Source organism: Charadrius vociferus, unplaced genomic scaffold (assembly GCF_000708025.1).
Source record: "Charadrius vociferus isolate BGI_N301 unplaced genomic scaffold, ASM70802v2 scaffold129, whole genome shotgun sequence".
NCBI lineage: Eukaryota > Metazoa > Chordata > Aves > Charadriiformes > Charadriidae > Charadrius > Charadrius vociferus.
Genome location: NW_009661374.1, coordinates 3116737 through 3128237, shown reverse-complemented (window position 1 = coordinate 3128237; position 11501 = coordinate 3116737). Strand labels below are relative to the sequence as shown.

The following is an 11501-nucleotide window of genomic DNA, read 5'->3' as shown; positions in this document are numbered from 1 at the left end:
TATGTTGTAATTGTCAGGTGACTTACTTGCTAGAAATATCAAGTCTGGACTAATATATTGTCCCTGGGTGGTACCACTGCTTCAGATTACCTTGGTGTGCATGTAGGTATTAAATATTGAAAGCTGTTTTCATGTTCTCATGTGGTGAAGCTCCGTGTAAACAAGTCTTATTTACTGAGCAGTTTGGGAAGCATGTACACACTGGTATGCCTTAGGAAATCTGTCATTTAAGCCTTTATCCTGATTTTCTCTGGCTATGATAAATGGAGTGGTAGAAAAGGAACCACAATACTGAGAGGAAGAAGCATTGTCCTGAGAACGTGAAGAAAATCTGTTTAAGCTCATGAATAACTTAAATGCTTACCAACTGCTGTCACTAGACCTCATGAAACATTTTTGAATCTGTTTTTCAAAGGAATTTGAAAGCAAAAGTCTCTGATGTTGTATAAAATAGTATCTTTGTCCTTTAAAGATTTGTACCCTGTGTGTTAAATCTGGAGAAAAACAAATATAAGCCCTTCTTATGAATATAATTATTAGGAAAGCAAGAAAATATATTGAAGAACATTGAAGATGACATTAATACTTTAAAGCTGCATGGAATGAATGTTGCCATATAGAATGAAGTGCAAACATATGAAACCCGTGCATGGTGTTGCTAATTACGGAGAGAGTATAGTGGTACACTTCACATTTAAAAAAAAAAACAAAAAAACCAACAACCTAACCAACCGATAAAAAGACCCTCACTTTGGGAAGTGATGCTGTGCAAATTTTATTTGTTTTCTACCTCCAAAAGTGTATTGGTAAAGACACCAGATGCTCAAACCTTATATATGTTTAACCCTTGCCTTATTATGAGTAATTTGGAGATGTTCTTACACTTTTATATACAAAATGATAAATCCTTTGCTACTTTGAGTGCTAAACAAACCTTTCAGACCTGATCTGGCTCTAGAAAGAGAGTTAGAGGAAGAAAGAGAGCTAACTCTCTCTCAGCTCTAAATTCCCTATTTATGATTTTTATGAGTTCACAAACCATTGATTGATTATTTATTTATTTCTTTTTACTACTGAGACACAAAAGGCAGAAACCTGCAGGCTGGTTATGGTGAAAGGAAATGTAACTGTGGGTAGTCTATTGTGTTTCCGTACCTGATGTCATTTTATTTCAAAATGGAATTTTGCATTAAATTACCTCAAGAATGTCATAATTTGTTGGTGTGAATAATTTTAAATTCTTCCCTCCCCTGTGAATGATGAATGATTCTTTCATGAGAGATCTAGATTATTTTAATTAATTACTTGGAGGTTTAAATCTTCAAATTTTAAATTAAGTTACAGGTGAGTTAAGCTCTTCCCTGAGGAGCTTTTACTACATTAGCAGTGGAGAAGGATAAGATTTGCTGCGTAATTCTCTGATGGGCTGTTGCATGCTGCTGTGTTGAACAAGACTGCTGTTTTGCTTTTGATTTCTGGTCTGTGTCCACCATTTCAGGGAACAACTTGAACAATTAGAAGATATCACCAGAAACGTATTTTCATGTCAGCTCTGGAAAAGAAAGATTAAGACCCATTGAAATATATTTTTTTTGGAAGTGGTTGAAGACTGCAGAAATTTAATGTAAAACTAAATGAGGGACTGATAACTGCATATATGAAAATTTTGTAGACAATGGGCAGAATATAGTGCTGTTAATTTCATATGATGATTTCAGTAGGTATTCCCGTTGCTTTAACTATTTCTTCTATGTGTGTGTGTATATCTATAAAACTATATACCATTATAAAAAGGTAACCTTCTCAGTTGCTTATGGGCTGTGGGGATTGAACCAATGCTTATTTTCCTGTTCTCTAGTATGATTACTTGTTGAAGGTGTGATAAATTTGGCCCATATTTGGCATGTGTTTAAACTAAGCCTGAGACTGACTTATGAAAAAGAGGGAATAACAAACCTAAACTGTGTGTTTTCTCTTGTGTGGCTATTGCAGCCAAGTTGTGATTTATTCTGTAGTGTCTTAAGTTATGATAAAAGATATATTCATAAAATAATGTAGGGTAAAGAGTTCAGTCATTAAACTTTTCTTTTTTTTTAAGTTAGCTTTCATCATTGTGCCTTTAATTGTGTTAATTACTTCAAAGAGTTTTCTTGGAAGCTAGTTGAAGAGCAGAATCAAAGGGGAGGGGAAATTGCCTTAAGGAAAGACTTTTTTGTGAGAACATTCTTACAGTAACTTATGGGAGAGACATCACTAAAACAGTCACTTTTAAAATCCCCACACACACTTCATGCTTTTTTTTAAGTCTTAATATTTTTTGTTTCCTCGTAATCTTCCAGAATACCATATTTCAATGCCTGCAGCTAATGGTAGAGAGTAAAACGTTTGCCTGTAATTAAAAATTTCCCATGTATTTTGATTTTTGTTATATGTTGAGGACAGGATACCGAATTTCGTTGCTGAATTTTGCACGCTGTCTAGGCTACTTGTTTGTTTGTTCTTCTTTTCTTACTCCCCCCACTAATGTTCAATGGTTAAGGTGCTAGCCTCTCACGTAAGAGGCCAAGATTGGGTTGTTCATTCTGCCTGTGTGACTGTCAGCAAGTCTTTTTTCCTAGGCATACATTGGCAACTTTACCTGCGTAGCATCATTTAGGGATGCGGCCTCAGAACCCTGGGAGAAGCATACCGACGTCCTTATCTCCCAGTCTACAAACTTTACGTAATCTCCTTATTTTCCTGAGCTAACCTGTTTATGCCTATGTGCAGCACTCCCAAAAAGGTGGTATAGACAGAGGCAGTCTGAAGAAGATGCCCTCAGACACCTTGAGGTCGGAACACATGTATGTCCTGCTTCTTGCGTTGCTGTGCTGTGGAGATCCCCATAAGGAGGGAAGAACAGGTGTCTCAGTCTAGGGCTGCTGCTTGCCAGGGTGAAAGAGCTAGAATGTTAGCAGAAAAGTTTGTGAAAAATTTATATCTTGGTAATTGCATTTTGTAAATTTAGGTTTTTTGTGAGTTTTTTTTGGTGTAGTTGGTTATCCTTGGAGGCAAGCGGTTGGAACTTGCCCATGAAGTTTTGCAATTGATATGCTTCGGTTTTGTTGGGTTGGTTTTTTTTTAGATTTTTGCCATCAGCTATTGTGAAGTCCTCCATTCAAACGCTACTTGCAGTTAACTTGGAAAATGTTTATTTGTTGGTTTGGTTTTATGGTTTTGGTGGTGGTTTTTGGGGTTTTTTTACTACAAATGATGTAAGATTGTTTTGCATATTGCAAATTCAATATAACTCTAAGTTATTAATATTGAAATACAGTAACAGTTTGGGATGTCAAATAGCAAAAAGTTATTCACACAAAATGTTGAAATTCATGATACCAAGTAAATGAGAACTTTTTATTGGTATCCTGTGATAATAATAAAAAAAAGTCCTTGTTTATTTCATTTGTAAAGAAAGTTACATCCAACCTGGTTTATTCCTTTTTTTTTGCTTCATGCACAAGTGGTCCTAACACATTTATAGACCGAGGCAGAAAGTAATCTCCAGGTAACAATATTCTGTGCTATTTTAGGGATCTGTGCCCTACTGATGATTTTTAAAGTGCAAAATAATGATGACATACCATGCAGAGGTCTTGCTTGCCTGAGGCAAATTATCTGAATGCACTGGATGCAGACTTCTGTTTGCTGATGAAAGTGTCGAAAAGGAGCTGGGTTTCATTGTTTTGTGGTTGGTTTTTTGTGTTTTGGGGTTTTTTTTAAGTGACATTTATCTTTTTTAATTTGCCATTAATTATTCTGCATTCAATTAACAGCTGAAATATTTTACACAGAATAAGAAAAGAAGAGCTTCTGGGAAAGAAGTGTGGAGCTCAGTTTTGGCAAAAGTAAGGTTCAGTTGATTGCTTAATAATGGCAAGAAGAATGCCAGGCAGTTTGGATGAAGTGTGCCAAGCCAGGGGCAAGGTACCTTTTCAAGCATGGCATAAGGGTCCTGACAGCTTTCCTAGCAAGTGGGGAATAGGAGTGTTACTGCTAAATTATTAGAGAAATGGCTAAAGAAAGAAAGGAGTCAAGAAGGCTAAGAAACCCACAGATTTCAGGAAGGAAAAGAAAGAGGAGTACATTACAGAAGTTAGATTAAAGTAGAGTGTGTGTGCGCTAAGGGCTGATCATGGCAAGCTTGTTGCAGGTATGTATGAAACGATTGCAGTTTGTGTCCAGAGCATTCCAGTGCTTTCAAGAGGTTTCCAGCTGTGTAGTACTTTTAAAAGCTGAGCACTGTGTACGCTCTTTTCATCACTTTAAATTGAAAACAACAGAAAGACATAGTTCATCAGACTAGCAGCTCCCCTTATGGACAGCAGTTCATGAACTTTATTTGTTTTGCAGTGCCTGTCTGTATTGTGCATACACAGCCTGACAGCCTTTTTGCAGCTTCAGTGTGTACCTGTCAAGTAAAATTGGAAATACTTAGCATTTGTCATACCAATCTTCAGAGAACATATGATACACAGAGGAAGGCGATGACTTTTTTTTTAAATTGAAGAGGTATGTGAATAACATACTAGAAGAACTATAGCAAAGGAGAACAGAGAACCTTTACTAATTAAAACTTTGACATAATACAGAAGTAATGGTGGTGTCTGAGTGTGCAAATGACCCAGCATTAGCTTATTGCAAATGTATTTGGACACAGGAACAGGGAGTGCTTTCCTATACTCTGTTGGGACTTAAAACTATTTAGTGGAATAGCTTTCCATTTTGTAGTGAAGTAACTTTAATTTTAGTTTCATGATTTGCTGAGAGATTTAATAGTTCATCTGAAATCTTGTATTGACTTTTGTAACAACTCTTGCAATTTGAATCTCTGGAATAAAGGTATTAAAATTCTGCAAAGTTCCATTTGGCAAGGGAAGTTCTCAGGTATAGTGGGTTCTGGAAAGTTTTAATCCTGTTGCCTTAATCATTGCATTCTTGCTTCTCAATCTTCTGGTTCAAGAGCTTTATGGAGGAAAAAAAACCCTGTAGCGAAATGGGAGACAGAAAGAAAATCCCTAAGAAATGTGAATCTGCTTTTCCTAGTAGACACATGAAAGCTGTACTGAAATTGAGGAATATTGTGGAAAATGAGGCTTGTATCGGACTACTGTGTCAGAAATTATGAACCCAAATAGTCACTAGAGTTCAGAAATAAAGCAAATCTTTTTTTTTCTTTTCCCAGTTTAGTATCAAGAACACTTGTTCTGTATAGGATTAGTACATAAGATGTATTTAATATTGCCATATTATAGTTATTTTACTTTTAATTGCCTCTTTTGGGGGAAGAAAATTTTTTAAGGTGGAAGGAAAAAATCTTTGCACCTACAAGATGACTGATACTTTTGTGAGCTTCTAAATACTTGAGTTTTTAATGAGTCAGGGGAAACTTGCAGATAAACACTTTTATTAGCTTACCTGAAAATCTTCTTCCTGGATATATTGCATAGTTTAGTTCAGAAAGCATGCAATAAATGTTTTTGTTTTGGTTGGCTGCTAAGCGATGCGGTAGGGTAGTTTTACCAAGTGGCTTAAGGCTTATTGTGTTGAGTGGAAGAAGCAGAATTGGCCAGAGAAATCTTGGATTGTGGTTTCACAAGCAGCTGAATTGGTTTGATGGCTGTTGCTGTTGGAGGAGAGAGATCACCCTTTCCTCTTCCCTGGTCACTCTCTTCTCTTCCCTGCTCTTGCCTGTGCAGATCTACCCCTCTTGTGCATTGGCTGTGGTGTTGGTGTGGCTTTCCTGTGAACTGCTGTAATTTGTTAATCCAGGAAAAGAGAAAAAAAAGGTGTTTTCTTCACTTTGGGTTTGTTTTCTGTTGGGCTGATCCGATTCACTGATGGAGGTGGTTTAATGTGTACTCTCTCGCAATGCGCGATATTTAGGGTCCTTAGTGAGGCTGCTTTCTTGTGGGGAAGTTACTGCCTCCCTTTTTGTGTCAGCAGTCTGTAAGGACACTCTTGCCCCGGTGACAGAAATAGCATCTGAGCTTCTAAATTCTGCAGCACCTCATGTGGTTCCTCTAGTTCTCTGCCATTTCTTCTTTAGCTGAAGTGAAAAAGACTTTTAACAGTTCTCAGTTTCTCTCCTTGGTTCCAAAATATGGATGAATGGCTTTGCATATTGCAGTTCTTCTTTGCTGTTGCTTTTACTACAGGTTGGTTTCATTTATTGATGTAGTTCTTCTACAGACGGGCAGAAAAAGTAATATAAAGCCATGAATTCAGGCATGTGTCTAGATTTTCTGTTTGCCCATTCACTTCAGGATTGAGTTAGTAGAGGGGCACAACTGTTGGCATTCCTTCTAAGTGTCTGGCAGGAGTGATCCTTCTCTATTTCATGATACTTTCATCTTAACACAGAGCTCAGTGTAGGAAAGGATTTGTTTGTATTTCATAGGCTATCTAGCCTTGTGAGGTGAATAGGTGTCAAATATACCTTGAATATTTTAACAGCTAGTTTCGTCTTGGCCATAAAAAGAGAAGATTACAGGTCTAATTTCCTCTTAAGGATAGTCAAGGTCATGCCCAGTCAGCTCTATATGTTTTCTGAAGTTTGAGTTGCCTTAGGAACTAAATGCATTTCAATGCTATTTTTTAAATACCTTGTGTGAAGAATCTCAGATAAGCTGAGATGAGAATGGCTGCCCTCCCAGACAGGGTAAGTGGGATGCTTAAAATCTTCCAGCTGTTTGTCAGATACTTAACTCTGCTCTGAAACTGCTGTACCATCTGTCTAGCTAAAAAAGGTGCACTGAGCAAGAAGAAAAGCATCTTTCCAATTCAGATGAGTCTACTGCATCCTGTGAGATAATCAAGTCACAGATGATTACGGGAACAGTGAATTTTAAATTTTATAGGAATAGCTTCATAAAAGACATGTAAAGATGAAGTCTGAATGAATTCAGCTTCTGGGTATCTCAAAGGGGCAACATGATACCATCCTAAGTTTAAAGTCACGTTTTCGTCTGCTACATGAATTTATTTGTTATTCAACCTTGCATGTAGATAATAGGTTTTGTTTCTTCTGTAAAATGTGCCATTTATTTAAATTAACACTGTTAGCCATCCATTATTTTATATTATCTAGTACAAATGCCTCATATTTGATGAATAAAGATTTTCTTTTTCTGAAATTTCTGAAGAGACCTTAAATGTGTGGCAGGAGGACAGCATAAATTTTAGATTTGAAATAAGTTGCTTAAAAGATGAGTTCTACTGTACAATTCAGTGAACATGAAATGAATGGAGTGTAAAAGGCCTCCGACAAGAAAAATATGAAAGAAATTTCTTAGCCCCTAGTGCCATCTGCAGGATTACCACTGGAACAGGCAGAGAAAGGAGGGGAACGGAAATCTGGGTGGCAGTTTGAAGTGTCTGATAAGAAAACAAGAAAGTGTCGTCTCCAACAAAACCTGATGAAACATGATTTCTTTGTCATGCTGAGTTTCATAACAATGTATGTGTCAATTTGTTTTCAGCTTTTGGGCGGCATTAGATTTGTTGGGTAGGGAATGCACCGTGTCATGAGGTTTCTCAACATATTTTGTTTTCTGCTTCTGCAGTAGCAGGTGGCTTAACTAAGCTTTCCTTCTTTTAGATCATGCATCCACTATGAGCTATTTTGGAGGTGACTGGCCCTTTGGCTCTGCTTCCTTTTGGAAAGCTGTCACCTCAGAGAGGAGTGATGGACCCTAAATGTTTTCCTAATGTTCCTTCCATTGGCATTTATGTAAAGGTGCATGTCAGAAATAACAATGTAAATCTGTAGCTCCCCTGCTAGGTCTATTTCTTTTGTGGTATGAGAAAATAATTATGTTTTCCACAAACCAGTAGGCAGGCTGAGTGTAGACTCACCTGTTAGCAGTACACAAATGATGTATACATGAAAGGATATAAATAACAACCAAGAAGAATCAAAGCTGGGGTTTTGGGAGATGGGGAGTGTAAGCTGAAACCAAATGTGGGTGAGATGGAGGTGATAATGGTGATGGTATCTGGAAAATTGTTAAGCCCCACAAAGTTGCCGTTGGTTAAGCGTACATACCTGCTGTTTGGCCTGTGGCTTCAGCAAGACATCTGGGAGTGCTCCCATCTGCTCTGTGAGAGCTTAGCATTCACAAAGAATGTTTTCTCTTGCCTCTTGCTGACGGGGAAAACTCTCCCTTGTCAGAAGCTGACCTGACCTCAATTACTTACCTATTCATCACTTTCCTCCCGACTATTGTAATGTGATACTCCTGGGCACGAAGGCTGCAATTCCTCAGAAGCTCCAGCTGGTTTAGGGTCTCGTTGTGTGTCATCTTGGCAGCGCTGGCTGCCACAAGTTGAGTCTGATCTTCCTTTCTGTGTTGACTTTCTGTGGAACAGCAAGCTAAGGTATTGGTCCTTAACCTTCAGGGTGCTTGCTGGCTGGGGTTCAGTTAAAAAAAAAAAAAGCTGCTGGAAGGGGAAAGCTGTGACTGCTTGCTGTGCTTTCTGGCATGCTGGAGCCCTTTGGGGTGAAAATCGTATGTGGCAGAACATTCTCTAGGACTGGTCTCTCACCGGAGACCCTTTGGGACTAAGGATGTCTTCGATCTGTATTGGGCAGTTTTCTGATAGGTGTCTGTTGTGCACAGAAAGTTAATCATGTCAATTTTTGGAGTATCTTGGACTTGGGTCAAAAATTTCGGCCTGTGTGTTTACATGTCTGTGAGGAGTTAATTTTTACTATGTCAGTGTCTGTATCTGAGCTTGTTGCTGTGGACAGGCTTTATAATGAGCGTAGGGAAGGGAATGCTTCAGAAAGCACAATCTGTGGCATCCTGTGCTATGTTACTAAAGTCGGATGGATGTCCTTTTGAGGAGCTATGCAGGAGGCACGTGAGTGATGCTTGCTGACAGTGTTTCAGGTCTACAGGCAAAACTGTGAATCGCTAAAATTGACTTTATTTGAAGTAGTCCTTGGATCGGTGTAGGGAAGTGTATATGGGAGGGAAAGATTTCAAAGTGACATCAGAGGTCCATTGAGGACTTTGCTACAGAAGTGTAGATCAGACATACAATGGTAAGTCAGGCATACAGGGTTGGTCCTGTACTTTTGTCTTGTGAAAACCGGAATCAAGAAAGATTCTCTTAATCCCAGGAGAGCAGATTTTTTTCCCCAGATACATGCACTACCACAGAAGGGACACCAAGACTTGCACAACAAAAGCTGGGGTAGTAAAGCAGCTTCAGCACTGAAACAGTATCTTTACTCATAACGCTGTTCTGATGATTTTCTGAAAGTAAGAAAGAAGCACTGTAGCAGGACCAGGGATAGGAAGAGGCAAAGGCCTTACTTTGTGAGGACTTTCTTTGTAAGTAAGCTTTTGCTTGTTTGAAAAAAGAAAAAACCTGTATTAGAACTATATGTGTGTGATGGGAAGGCTATGCCTCTCTGGCCTGATTAACCTAGCATTATATTTCAGGATTGTAAGAAGTCTGCAATTTCTGAATCTGTTCTTTGCTTGGACCAGACCAAAACTAAATTTCTGAAGTGAATTATTGCTCCTACAAGCCACCAGAGGAAAGAAAAATAGAAAAACATAGGTGTATTGTACATGCACAGTCTTTGTCAAAATGCACATCAAACAAGTAGACTTCTGGCCTTGTTCTCCTAGGAATCAGAGAATCTTAGAATGGTTTGGGTTAGAAGGGACCTTAAAGATCATCTAGTTCCAAACCTCCTGCCATAGGCAGGGACACCTCCCACTAGACCAGGTTGCTCAAAGCCCCATCCAGCCTGGCCTTGAACACTTCCAGGGATGGGGCATCCACAGCTTCTCTGGGCAACCTGTTCCAGTGTTTCACCACCCTCAGAATAAAGGATTTCTTCCTAATATCTAATCTAAATCTAGGAATGCTATGCCTTTTTTATTCTGCTGATTTTTTGATGAAAAATTATATATGAAAATGAACTTCTGATGTAGATCAGACATTATCAAAAAGCAAGGGTGTGTAGAAATGGTGCTGATCCTAAGTGGACAAATTATGGGATGGTTGCCATTGGGCACTTTCTCATTCTTCACATTTGAAAGGGAAGTGTCTGCTCATACGACAGCATCTGGAATGAAATGTTTCCATATAGAAGCATTGGTCTATTTCTTGTAACAGTAGTACTTTAATCCTCAGGATAATGGTGGTTTTCATTGTCATTTGTGCCCTGTTTGTTTTGATTCTGTCTTGGTTTGGAATATTATTGGTGCTTAGAAAGTATGCAGGGGTAAAGAAAAGTCTCAAACAGCAGGTTGTAGTATATGACATTTGTTCTGCTTCATTTAAAAAAATTGTTCATTCATATCTTTTCAAAGTCTAACAGAAATCAGTATTTATTTGCTGTTGCTTGTAAGAACTAAGTGGGAATCATAAACAGTTTGAGATCAGTGAAGCAGTTTGGACAGAGCAGAAGATGTTTCATTGTTTAAAGGTGGATGCTAAATGAAGTGTCATATACTGTTCTTTAGCTGAACATGTATGTGTATAAGCTTTCTCTCAATAACTGATTTCCAAGGGCCTGTGAAGAAGAGAATAATTCCATTAGGCAAGTTCTTGTAATGAAAACGTATGTACTTTTGGCCCAAGTTCTCTAATTTGAATGATTTTCTTCAAAAAGAGTTTGCCTATGAATGCATGTGCACTGAAGAGCAAGGTTAGCATTAGCATGAAAGAGTAAAAGCAGATGCCAAAGTTGATCCTCGATTAGAAGAGCTTTCCTCTCGGTTTTAAGTGACATGATTAGTCCTTCACAATGACACGGTGGGGAAGGTTTTCAGTGCAGCTTGCAAGAGTGCAACAATGAGTTCTTGTGCACAATGGGAATGGCGTAGTTAAATCCTCACGCGTCGTGCTGAATGTCTGTCACATCATGTCAGTTATTAAGATATGAACCTACTGGGCAAACCAAAGAGCAAAACTTAAAACACTTCTCAGGTTAGTATTTTTACAGCTATTGAAAACTTCTGTATTAGCAGGGCACCAAATTTATGTTAAAGTATTTGTGTGAATGTTTTTCTTTCTATGTTCCTTTATATGCAAGAACTTCAGAGGGTTGCCATAGAGGTTATTAGGACTGATAATTAGTTTTGTAAGTTAGCTATACATGTACAGTCATCACTTGTTCTGTGCTTGGATTGCAATGAATAAAGTGCCATTTTAAGAAATCCATACAGTAGGGTGCTTATGTCCTTGCAGCTTAAGTAGTCAACATTTTGATAGTTCTATTCAAAAGCAAAAGGATAGAAGGAGATAGAAGATTTTTCTCTTTAACCCTCCTAAGATAATTTGACAAAAAACAATTATTATTATTCCTTTCATGGCAGTGAAAGAGCCTGCCTGGACCATGAAAACTTTGTGTTCAGGGTTTTGGTTTCATCTCCTAGCTTCTTTGAGCCTTTTCTCCCCTCTTTCCCCTCTTTGTCTTTTCTTGTTAAAGAATTAAC

At 38.2% G+C, this 11501-nt stretch overlaps 1 protein-coding gene across 1 annotated transcript in view; it reads left to right on the top strand.

The window, feature by feature from the left end:
- PDSS2 (prenyl (decaprenyl) diphosphate synthase, subunit 2) overlaps nt 1–11501 on the top strand; it is a 143287-nt gene that overhangs the window by 36264 nt on the left and 95522 nt on the right. The window lies entirely within an intron of this gene.